General features: G+C 32.5%; 1 long non-coding RNA gene across 1 annotated transcript; it reads left to right on the forward strand.

The window, feature by feature from the left end:
* The first annotated feature begins 935 nt into the window (after window positions 1-935).
* On the forward strand, window positions 936-3956 carry LOC134235073 (uncharacterized). The gene is made up of 7 exons (XR_009985323.1): window positions 936-1164; window positions 1520-1586; window positions 1868-1920; window positions 2129-2237; window positions 2675-2758; window positions 3219-3313; window positions 3637-3956. It is a non-coding gene; the product is annotated as an uncharacterized LOC134235073 (long non-coding RNA).
* The last annotated feature ends 9189 nt before the right edge of the window (window positions 3957-13145 follow it).

Below are 13145 nucleotides of genomic sequence, written 5' to 3' on the forward strand. Positions count from 1 at the left end.
GGGGGGATTGGATACATAGCCTGAAAATAAATAAATGCTTTGAAATCTGCTCTTTGGTATTAATCAACCATTTTATGATAACATTTGCAAAATTTTGAAATATATGGCCCTGGGTCAGTGGTTCCTTTGGGGTGAGGTGCACAACTGGTTATAAAGTGGAAGTGCATTTTCTCTCTGATCTACCTCTGGGTATTAAGTGAATAGAGTGAGCATGCTAGTTAATAAATATGATAAGCAATGGTGCCTCTTTCAAAATTGTAAATTGTGAATTTCATGGCCTCCGGTTTAAACACGAACCAAATTTAATTGTTTGAAAGTTGTTGCACAATACTCAGGTGACCTATAAGGCCCGTGGGCCTCTTGTTTAGTAATAGAATCTATCACTGCATGAAAAGTCGCGTTTAATATAATTTAATAAATTCGTTTACTCCAGTAAATTTCTTGTATTGAATTTAATTTATGTATAACGGTACATTTTACATGAGATATATTGTGATATAATTAAATACAGTTTTCAAATAAGTATAATCATATTTAATGCAAAATACGTCGAGAATAATATAGTTTAATTGAGATAATTATACGTTCCGTTTAAGAATATCGACATGTTAAAGTAAACATGCTTATACTTAAAGTTTAAGTACATTTTTGGTATTTTGAATATGTCATAAATAATTCTTTATACCTAATGTAAACTTATGTTGAAACATTTTTGAAAAAAAATATTTAGGCACCCTATTCATTTTAATGTATTTATTTCTCATTTTTATTTATTTAACCCTTATGTAGATTTTTCAAAACTGTGGAATATAGCTTAGTTTTTTCTCTATCGACTACCACAATCTCCCATGCAGAGTTGTCGTTCGTTCCTCTCTCAGACACCTCGAGGTGAATGTATGAGCCGATGGTAGAGAGTGCGACTACCACTGTAGTACAATTACATCGGGATCGAAGTCGGGCTCGAAAAGCAATTTATTTAAAAACAACACACCGCGCCGAAATTCAATTTTTTGGAGAGTTCCACGCAGCCATGTTGAACTTGATCATGATGTTGTACGGAAGGAAGGGGCGAAAGAGAGTTACTCGAAAAGGAGAAGCATGATAAACTTTGGATGGAATTTATGTTTTAACAGAAGATGAAGACATTTACGACCCTGTTTAGCGGTAGGAACAATGTACAAAATTTTATCATGTGTCCTTGAATGAATAATTGCCTCTGCTACTGATAATGTTACTGTTCCTTAGTCTGGGCTGTACACATAAAATGCCTGGCAGTAAAAACGTTTGGGCAAGCGCCATTTACATTTTGTAATGATTATTTAACACTTTTAACCATCTAACTTAAAGATGGATTTTAACCAGAATTTTCTCGTTTGGGATTGGTTTCAGAATTTTTGTCACTAAAGTGTTCCTCTGTTCAGCATTTACAGAGAGTGTTGTACAATGTAATAAAATATTTATTTATTTCTTAATGCCTACTCAAGAATATATTGAGCACTTATTTTCATTATTTAAATAGTTGCAGTGTGGACTGTGCCTGAGACGATTCCCCATAACGCCGGCTATGTAGACAGCTTGTGAAAATGGTGAGAACCATACCGCTCAAATTTTCTATTATCACAAATAAACAATGTTTTTATTAACTTGTATCTTTTAGCATAAGAGTATAAAAAATATTGCAACAACTTGAAATGCTATATACCAAGTAGACAATACGAGGTTAATATTCTTATTTTCCTTATCCTAAAAATACAATAGCAATGGATTCTGAGCTATGCATATTTTTTTACGTTAAATACGTAAGCATGAATTATTAAAAATAGCTATCACATTCTATGATGCACAATTATGCATGCATTATTTACAGGAATCCAAATGCTCACAAGAAATGACAAAAGCAGTATGAAGATTAACACAAAGGTAAGATTTCTTAAATTTTCTGATAAGATCAATAAAATCACATGAATTGATTTATTTTAGCTCACCTGAGCCATTTTAAGACCCGAGCGAGTTTTCTGTTCTGTGTCTGGTATTCGTCAGTCATCTATAAACTTTTTAAATTTTTACATTCATGAGAATTATTCCTAGTTTGAATAAAAATCCCTGCAAGATACATCTTTTCTTTCAGAAATTGTGCCAGAAAAGTTTGAAGTAGCTATGGGAATGATCAACATTGAACTTGCTGAGGCTCTCTTCCTGAAAGTGACTTGACCAGATATTTGGCTACCCAGTATGAGGTACGAACTAATCATTTGTTGTACAACTTATTGTGTATGAGATTGCCACCATTTACTGGAAGTTTGCATTTGTTGTCCACTTTAAAAACTTGCTATCTACAGTGTAAGTTGTTAATATATTTTACTTTATGTTAAATCACTTGTTCATTATCCCAATAACTTGCATGTTAAATGCTGTAGATGCTAACCTTTGCATTTAAGTTTACTCTTAAATTCCATGTGTTCCGAGTATGTACACCCATTTCATATCATGTTTTGTTGTCTCTAAATTTAATATAATACATATCATAATATGTATTAGATCACAAAGTTTGAGGATTTTATTATTGTATGAATGTTATCTACTTGCTCTTTATCATAAATACATCTGTTTGTATATTTTTTCTACGAGATGCCATACCTGCTTTTAATTTTTCATATTTTTTTTTTATCCATAGTATCTTTCTGCTACATTAAATAAAATATCGTGGAGGAACACGAAGAAAAGGGCTGCACACCTCAGCATATTCAAGGTCAAGCAGGTAAATACATTGGTAAATTGCTAAAAAAAAAAAAGATGGCAAAAAGTCACCAGTCCCCAATTGACATGTACTTCCACAAATTCTGCAGCTTGCTGCTGTGAAACTATATATATGTGTGTCTTAATATGATAAATGCTGTAAATGCTATTCTTTGTATTTTCCTAAACTTTGTAAATCTTCAAATTCCATGTGCTCGGACTACGGTACCATTATGTATGTTTAATATCATATTTTGTCGTCTATAAATTTGATCTATACATATAATTATATGTTTTTTTTTATGCAATTCACTTAACTAGATGACACAGAGAATTTTTTTCATTGTGTAAAATGTTATCTTCTTGCCGTAGTCATGTTAGTCATAAGTATACCCTGTTTGTATATTTTTTCTCCTTTTTTGTATATTCTTTCTATGGAGAGCCACACCTGTTATTAATTTTTCATATTTTGTTTATGACAGCTTTTTACCATATCCATAGTATCTTGCTGCTAAATGAAAGAATTAGTGTGGAGGAGCAGAGAAAAGGGCACCTCAACATGTTCAAGGTCAAGCAGGTAAGATGCTCAAAAAAAAAAAGATGGTGAAAAAAATCATTAGTCCCAAATTTACACGCTTCGAAATCTGTAGCTCGCTGACCTAAAATTATAGATATCTGTCTTTATTACCCAGATTTGAAAAAATGGCATATCTTTTGTAGTCTTCTGTAAATTTTTAATTAAGCAAAATTGATCTGTGTTTCCTCTAGGTCAAATGATAATTTTACAATCAACTCAGATTTTGTTTTTACTTTTTAATATATGCAATTGCATAAATCCGGAAGCACACATATAATATGTATATATAGGCAAATGGGTATTTATTTTTATGTTTATTGTAGAAATTAGGAGCTAGGTGTGCTTCTCCAGAGCTGAAAACTTCTTGGCATGAAGAGAAGAAGAAGCAAGAAAAAGCAGTTTTAAATATTGATTACGTCTTCATAGTACAAAAAATGATTCTAAAGATAATGCTATCTATGAAATTAGAAAGCTGAAGTTGCGTTCTGATAAATGTGAGAATGTCTTCAAAGAACAGGACACCAGAAGTGCCATTCTCAAATCAAAGCACTCTAAAAGGCAGAGCATAAGAAGAACTAGGACAAATAAAGAATCTAAAAGAGTCAAACCTATGGATGTATTAATTGAACAGAGATGGGCTATTAGAGATGAAATAACTGAGTTGCTACTGTTATGCACAAATTCAATGTTAGATAAGAAAAATATACCTAGTGTTGTATTTTTGACAGGGAAAGTTTTTTCTTATGCTTGATTACAGATTAAAACTGTTATGTATTTTATTGTTTAAACATTTATTTGTTTGTTGTGTAATCTGCAATCACATACATTTTAATCTTGATTTATATATCACATATATGTACAAGTCTAACTCAAATAATAAGTGCATGGACATTATTGTGGAAAAAATAAGACAATCATGATCAAGGGTAGTCTGAAAGAGCTTTGCTGGCAGTAAGTTGCAGATCTTGATACCCAAGTAAGAGAAAGTGGCGTCTCTGACCGATCCTTTTGCTGTTGCTTGTGGGCGAGTGAGGATTCTCTGTCAGTGGCTTAGTGAGTCATAGATGTAAAAAATAGAATAGGCAAGTGAGGTAGAGACATTTCTGAGTAAAAAAGGGGTGAATTGTGATTTTAATAAATATTACAATTGATATTGCAAGAGTAATGAGAATTGCAAGAGTAAAATATTAATTTGTTTCCTTCCATTTGAAGTAAGAGAGTTTATGAATTATGAGTTATGGAATTGTAATTAAGGCTTAAAAAATTGTTAAATATACTTTTACATATGTTTATACAGGACTTTTATATATGCATGTTTCAGAGCTCATTTTTGATATTTTAAAGCAAAGTTGAAAATATCACTATTGAAATGTTTTGCATTCCAATGTAACGTTGATTTAATGAGGATATGTTATATTACAATCATCAAGCAATAAACCTAGCAGTTGGAACAAAAATGAGCTACATGTATTGTAAACAAATTTAAGCTGCTATTGTTTTGTGTAATTGTGATACTTTTTCCTTAATTTGAATTGACATAACCAAATGATATAAACGGTTTTTTTGGGTCTTGTATTTTTCACAGTCAACATAAAGTATTTTTCAAGTTGAACTTGGATAATTAGTGCATGGACATCTATTGTGGAAATACTTGGGAAACAATATAAGGGTGGTCTAAAAGAGCTTTGCTGGCAGTAAGTTGCAGATCTTGATACCCAAGCAAGAGAAAGGTGGTGTCTCTGACCGATCCTTTTGCTGTTGCTTGTGGGCGAGTGAGGCTTCTCTGTTAGTGGCTTAGTGTGTCTTATTAAAATGTACATGTAAAAAGAATGGACAACTTTTATTGGCAACTTTTATTCTTTTTATGCAAAGTATGATATAATTTATTGTGGGAAATTGAAAAGCCATTTACAACCCATGCAGAAGTTTTAATAGGGGCAGTTTCAGTCAGATTTTGCAGTCTTTTGGAGTACTATGACTACATTTTTTACCTGTTGTGTTTTGATTTATTGCGGATTTGAATTTTGCATACAATGCTATTCTTATATTATTTATAATTACTTCAGTATATTACTTGCTACTAGTATGTAGAAATTTACTCCATTATAATTGAGCTACAATCATGATTGTAAATAATTCTGACTTTTAGGCTTAAATTTGAAATATTTTGTACTTTGTTAGAACTCATTGTTTGTACACTATTGAGATAACATCTAATAAAATTGAATGAGAAATGGATTTGTATAAGATTGTAAAATACTTGCCAAAAAACCCACAATTGTAAACCATACAAATTATTGATGGAATAAATGTAAAATAAAAATATTATGCAATAATATAATAATGTTAAATTTCATCAAATACAACCTTAAATCTTAATTATATGGGAAGGTTTAATCCGTACATTTTCATCACATATACAAGAGATTTAATATTAGTTTATGAAAGAATAAAATTTGTACGTATAATTAAGTTTACAATTCTCCGTATATAACTTAATTTTTGGAAGTATTATAAAGTAAAGTGTGAATTTAACAAAAAATAATGAGGTAAAGATCTACGTTAAATTTTATTAAACGAACAAATTTAATGTGACCGTAAAACTTAATTTTATGGCCATGTTTAATAATAATTATACGTTTTGTATATTAGAGGTATAATAATTGTTTACGGCAGACTAAAATCCGAACGTATTAGTAAGTTTACAATTTTCCAAACTTTATTAAATTTGTTCTTTTAATTTTTCATTAAACTCGTATTAAATGCTAATTATTTTCTAACATTTACGATCCCACAATATGTTATAATATGCATTTAAACATTAAATAATCGCAGCATTTAAATCACATTTAAGGTAAAATTAAACCCGACTTTTCATGCAGTGTATATTCTTTTCTGTTATTTTATTTAACATCCAATATACATGTATGAGTATAAGGAACCCATTGGAAATAAGCCATTGGCTTTCATGGGTTATCCTTGGTAGACAAATGTAATGTCAATCGTATATATATTCAATGTCTTCCAAAACTGATTGATTTCGATATGTTATCTTAATTCAATTGTTTAGTGTCAACTTTTATATATATCATAAGCTATATTGTCATTAATGCATTGTAGCAACTATATGTTGTATACCAAATAAATATCTATCTACCTATTTTTTACAAATGTATTACTGAGAACGGGAATTTGGATATCTGCGGATCACATCATGGAGCTGGAGCAGAAGTGGCGGTCAATCAGGCCGGGGAAATGCGATTTAGATACACTGCATGGCCTTACTCCTGCTCAACAAAACAAATCAATTATATTCATGCTAGATTTCACAAATGTGATTATTTTTACGAGTTTTAATAACAACTTAATTTTTTTCATTAACATACGAAAAACAAAACGGTGAATAATATACATTTACATTTTTCATTCAAAGCGGCACAGTGACGCACAAAGCGGAAAATTGACAAATGTAGAATTTTCGCATGACCTCTCTAAATTTTGTTCAATTCCTAAAAGTATTAAGTTTCAGAAAATTACAGGCTTCAGAACCTAAAAATTATATTTTTATGGGGAAAATAAAAGTAAAAATAATTTCTGTCTGCCCCAGAACGAAAATATTGCAAATACCCTGGTACTTCTTCCTCCCTATTGTACGCGTGCGCAGAAAAGTGTTGAATAAGTTTCCATAGTTACCATGGTCTCAGGTATCAACGAATGAATGTAAGAAGACCCAAAAATTTGATTTAATCTTTTTAAAAAGTTGTTAGAACATATTTCTCACCTTTGCATGCTCCAGTTGAATGTTGTTTACAAGTTTGAGCTAAAAATAAGAGTTGCGTGACCTTTACATATACGAAACAACGAAACGGTAGATACAACCTTTGTTTTTCCGGCACTTATACTGTTATATTGTGCAATCAATTCTTGCAGTTTAATTGTCATATCTTCGCTATATACTCATAATTCTATGCTACTGATATCTTAAAATAAAGATATGATTTTGACTCATTGTACCGCTTTAATTTGAAGAAGAAATTCTAGTGATTGCTCAGTCTGGAAACCTTTCTAAACTGCTCCGAATTTCATCGTGTACGAATTAATATTTTTCCGGAAGTAAACAATGGATGATGCGTACGCAATCATAATTATACGCAGAATAGTATTTTGTTTGCAAGTGTGATTTACAGATAATATTAATTTTTCAGTTTTAAATTATCAAAATACTTTATTAGTTTGATATAGAAAAGGTTCATATCACTTTCTTCAGTTTGATACAGAATATTTATGTTTTGATCAAAACAAGTTCTACACTCTTTCATATGCGGAGATTTCATTCATGTGTTATCACCACGGCTTCCGTTTTGAGGCTCTGAAAGTAAACTAATCGACGGGGTCACGTGACCCCGTCTAAAAACCATTTGATCCACGAGGAATCACCGCAGATAGTCAGAATCACATCCTTATAGCTGACATCGAAAATCATTGTGTTCACATAATTGACCAGAGCTTCAAGCTCAAGTGAGATTTTTGGGGATGAGGTGAATGGTCTGCAATGAGCAAGAATTTTCTTGATTTCTCATGCAAGAAAAAGAAGGATTGATTGATTGTATGTTGTTTAACATCCCTCTCGAGAATTTTCACTCATATGGAGACGCCACCGCTTGCCGGAGAAGGGCTACAAATTTTGTCCTATGCTCGGCACTTAGGGACTTTGAGCAGTGAGGGATCATTTTCGTGCCAGCACCTACTGCGACACTGGGCATCGGTTTATACGGTCTCATCCGAAAGACCGGTCTCCACGTCCAGCAGTGGAAATCAGACAAGCACGTAAGGATTGACTCCTTACTTTGCGACTCTAGAGTAGACGCTCTAACTACTGCGCCATGCGGGAAGTATGGTAAGCAAAAATAAAGGGGAAGCGAGCGGTTTATCAAACAATGTTTATATGATTATTTTGATACATGTACATCAAAAGACCACTTTCCCTGAGGGATGCCCCCCTCGATCCACGGGTCGGTAGAATAAGAATGGTGATTTTTATAAACGCAGTACATTCAAAGAAATATGTCCTAAGAATATTAATGTAAAACTGCCAGCACTATAGAGTTGGAATGTTATATTATGTTTTTAGACAAACAAGAACTTTTTAAGTCCTCACAATTATTTAAACATTTGATCTCCCTAGATTATTGAAGTACTCGTATAAACGCAGTGTAGCACTGTGTGTTCAAATTTAAATTCTTTGGGTGTAAAATCTAGACGGCTTTAAAATATACAGGTAACCTAAATAAACCAGGAAGTATAAAACACCTGACAGGTACACAATACGGGTACATACAAGGTAGTCACGGGATCCGATCGGGTTAACAATGGTGGTTACTGCTTCCTAAAAAGGTAGGATAATTCTTCAGTTTTCATAGTTTAATCACAAGGACAAGTCACAGGTGCAGAGAAAATAAATCAGTTAGAGAATTAGTACCTTAGAGAAAGTGATTTTCCCCCGATGTGTCCATTTTGTTCGTGCCTTGTCTTGATATACTTAAATTTCCATTTTTATTTGTTTTCTCTGAGATTATTCAATGAGATTAATTTCTTGATTATTCTGCAGGAATTTTAATAAGGTCATCAGGCGCTAAGGAGACAAATATGCATGTAAATCTTGTACACGTCTGTCTTTGTGTCTAATTATAAAGCTATGGAGGCCTAATATGCATGTACGCAGCACTGTTAAGACTTGAAAAAGGGGGCGTGGCCTAATTTATACGGGAAAAGTTTACTGTGACGTTACAAAAAATATGACTTTTATGTAATTCTCATAATACGTGAAAATGAAATAATTTGCAACTTTTAACTGTATTAGCATAATAAACAACAATATAATTTATCAATGCATTAAAAAAAAGTTACTAGTTAAATCCCACGTACCTGGTTATAAACATTGTACTGATCGCGATGAACTTGTACACATGACGTCATATTGGTAAACATGACGTATTTCATGTGCTGTGAGAGGCAGATTGAGGAGTTTTTTTTAACAAAGAAAAATGCGTTTTATTATTAAACGTAATATCATTTACAGGTTTTAAATAGTCGATTAATACCAAAGTATATCCTTTGTTTAGTGCGATAATTACTTAACTACCAAGAGAATGAATTTTATTGATTATGTCGTGTTTTTATGTACAGGCTACGTATATTTTACATCGAGATGCCTCATAAAATCGTACTTTCGCAAGGGCATATACACTGCATAGATCTGAACCATTTTTTGAATATAGATAAAGGATATTTTCCTTAACTTGAAAAGTGCTGCTGCTTTCTTTAAATCGAGGGCGTGATTTTATAAGTACACAAAATATTTGGTAAAAGTCAAACATATAAATTTCGACATAATCCTATTTACTTTAAAATTTAACTATTAAAACGCGAATTCTATTCAAAGCAGCAGCACTTTTCAGAAACTACAAAGTATGCAGAAACAATTAATAGCTTGAATTTTTAGTTTCAACAAGGGTATGCCTTGCGATATTGAAATTTGTTAATGACCTACATACAGTACACGGACTATGCATTCATCACGTGACTGTCCATTGATGGGACTAAACCTCATACAGTACAGAGTGGGTAATACTATGCTATTTCACTAAGTATTAAAGCTCTGTGATAATAAAACAGCTTAATTAAAATAAATTCAACTCTTAAAAAATCCCCCTTTTTTGCACGTCTTTTTTCCGTTGATTTCTCATAGTAGAGAAACACCGACATCTTACGAACGAACGTAACTCTCCCTAACTTCCCGTATCTCGATAGTTTTCTCGGGACCAGCAATTGTACCCAGATAAAGTTAAAAATCGGAAGAAATAAGTATATGTAAAATAGAACGGATAGTGTTAAATAACCACTTGTATTTGAGAATTATTCATGTCAACATTTTTGTAATCACTTACAATGTTTTTAAAAAACGACCAAATAGAAGAAAATACACCGTAATACTTTAGACGGATTAGGAAACGCGTTTGTCATGCGTCAGTGATTAAACGTATATACAAACTACTTGTAGTGGTCGCCTATGGGAAAAGGTTACTTTTTACAGCTAGCTTGAAAAAAATAATAAATCCGTGCAATCAAGTAAATAGGTAGTGCGTAAGTTTAAAGTCACTACCAAACAATTCCTTGGGAAGCCAAAATGAAAGATTTTTTTTATTGAGGGGGCACAAGTATACAGTAGATAAGTTTTCTATAATATTACATCGCCAATGAGAGTAAGGTATAAGATGTGAGAAATCACAACACATGTGGATGGTACAAAGCGCGCACTTTATAATGCAACCGGAAACAACGAGAATACACATTACAATATTACAAGAGTGGAAATAATAATTCCGGAGAGTGCCAATGCCTGGCGCATTGTTTATTTATCGCTATCATTGGGGGGGGGGGGGTTATCAACAACCCAACAACCCCGTTCCTATGTACATGTATACTAGTATCTGTTTATGTACGTGGATTATAAAAAAAGCTGAAAATATGCATTTGAGTGGGGTGGTGCATTTTTTTTTAGTAAAGTTCTTTTCTTTGGCTTAAATTTATGCTCCACTATGTCATTATTTGTTAACCATGCATTAATCGTCAACATATAACATTAGAAGATACACTTTATACTTTTGACCACCGAAAGTTAAATGTACATGATATAAAAACTATAACCGAAATTATAACTTGCTTCATCTGTAAGGAAAAATATATATTCACCATCTTGTTGTAAAACAAAAACAAAAAAAAGATTGATTCTAGAATACCGACAAAAAGATACCGGTCTTTTAAAAGGGTGAATAATATGAAAACGTAGTTGTCGCTTAGTTGTCATGGCATACTTCAAAAGTATGTGCACACATATGCTTATCACAAGTGCTTGTAGACCAAACAACTTCCCCACCCCCAATATTCATACCAGGTCCCGAGATATTCATATTTTGTCTTCTGTCAGATTATCCGTCTAGTAATTTACAATGTATTTCATATGATACATATAGAATTCACTTTTTATTTTAAAAAATCATGCCCGTATAGTATCATAAAATCACCTATATTTTTTTAACTGCAGGTATCAATATTGAATGTTGTAAATTGTAAATGTCATTAATGAAAGAAAGCCGAAAAGTGATCTTTGGACCCGGATTAATATATATTGGGTTGGGTGACGGGGGGGGGGGGGGGGGGGGGTGAGGGGGCATAGGTCCTATGATGGCATGATATATGCTCTCATATATCTTATATTATGTCAAAAACAAAATTCAATAAACTTCTATTTTTGCGCCACCCCCCCCCCCAAAAAAAAAGAAAAATTATTTATTTCAGCCTGCCCGTTCGTCTTATAATTCTGTCCGTCTGTTGTTTCAAGCAATATCTCGCGAAGCCTTTGACCTTTTACAATGAAATTATATCATTAGCTTTGGGTCTTGGGTGTTTAGGGGGGGGGGGGCTTGAGAATTATAAGAAGAGTTATAATATATATGTTTGTAATAAGAAGCTTAATCAACCTTAATCAACTAGTATTACTAGTATTTTTTTTATTTCATGCCACAGAATATTTTTTTTAAAATTTTCCTTTCATTTCCCTTCTCGAACCCCTTTGCTCGTTTAAATGTCCATTGAAATGTATTGTAGTGTCACGGTAGCGACTACAACAAGACGTGGCTTTGAGGTATCTTGTGGGGATTTTATCTGTCGAAATCCCAATAAAATTGAAGAATTCAATAATGCAACCGTGAATACAAAAGAGTACAATGATTGGTTACGTTCGTTCGTAATATGTCGGTGTTTCTCTATTAGGCCTTAACAGTGCTGCGTAAATCTAAAGCGGCTGTCTTTGGGTTTGAATGATCAATCAGTCCATTGTCCAGTACTAGTCTTGTATTCCTCAGGATTTCAAGTAAAAACTACACCTTGTATTTCCTACAAATATACATCGACCAAATAACAATAAACCTTATACATCTTACATGTTACATGTTACATGGCCTGTATACCGAGTATCTGAAACATAGTCCACCATTATGATTATGTTTATAAACTATATTCCCGCTTAAATTTTTATAACATTAACAGGTGACGTAAATATAGTTAGTAATGAGATCTTAGATCACAATTTTATTAAAAGGCCCTAAATATAGGAAAGTCATATTCTTCCACTGGCATCAGTCTTTCATAAATGTTATGGAATCCGTTTGAAGATTACGCCAGACGATATGGGCCAGACATGAAAAAAAGTAATTTTTTCTGTCATTGGTAAATTGCAAAAGTATTTTGTTTGAAAACACTCTGATAGTATACACACGTACCCTGAAGTCGACATCAATAAGATGCCTGATTTTCTGATTGACAATATATCTATGTAGCTTTGGGAGACCAATCCCTCCAACAATATCTATTGGAATTCCCACCGGTATCAATTGCGCCTGTTATTTGAAGACCTATATATCTATATTTATATAAAGCAGAATTTGTGCTAAATTTTCCTGATTCTATCAATGCAAAATATTTATGTGAACTTCTTTGCAAGGATCGTTCTATCGCTGGGTGTACCGAATGTATTTTATCTAAACATAAGGAACACGGATTTCAAATACTAGTATTTTACACTGTATCATGTGTGTACAGACATCATCAAGTCTTGACATAAAGATTTTTTATAAGAGTGTAATATAATTTTAATTTATGTATGACGATTACAAGACGTTAATACAGATTGTCATAAAACTATCTTGAGACTTGAGGAAAAGATGCATTTACAACTTTACGTGCAGTTTTTTTTTTAAAGTGGAAAAGTTAT

The sequence above is a fragment of the Saccostrea cucullata genome, unplaced genomic scaffold, assembly GCF_032062105.1.
Source record: "Saccostrea cucullata isolate Sc308-1 unplaced genomic scaffold, CSIRO_AGI_Scuc_v1 ctg1967, whole genome shotgun sequence".
Classification (NCBI taxonomy): domain Eukaryota; kingdom Metazoa; phylum Mollusca; class Bivalvia; order Ostreida; family Ostreidae; genus Saccostrea; species Saccostrea cuccullata.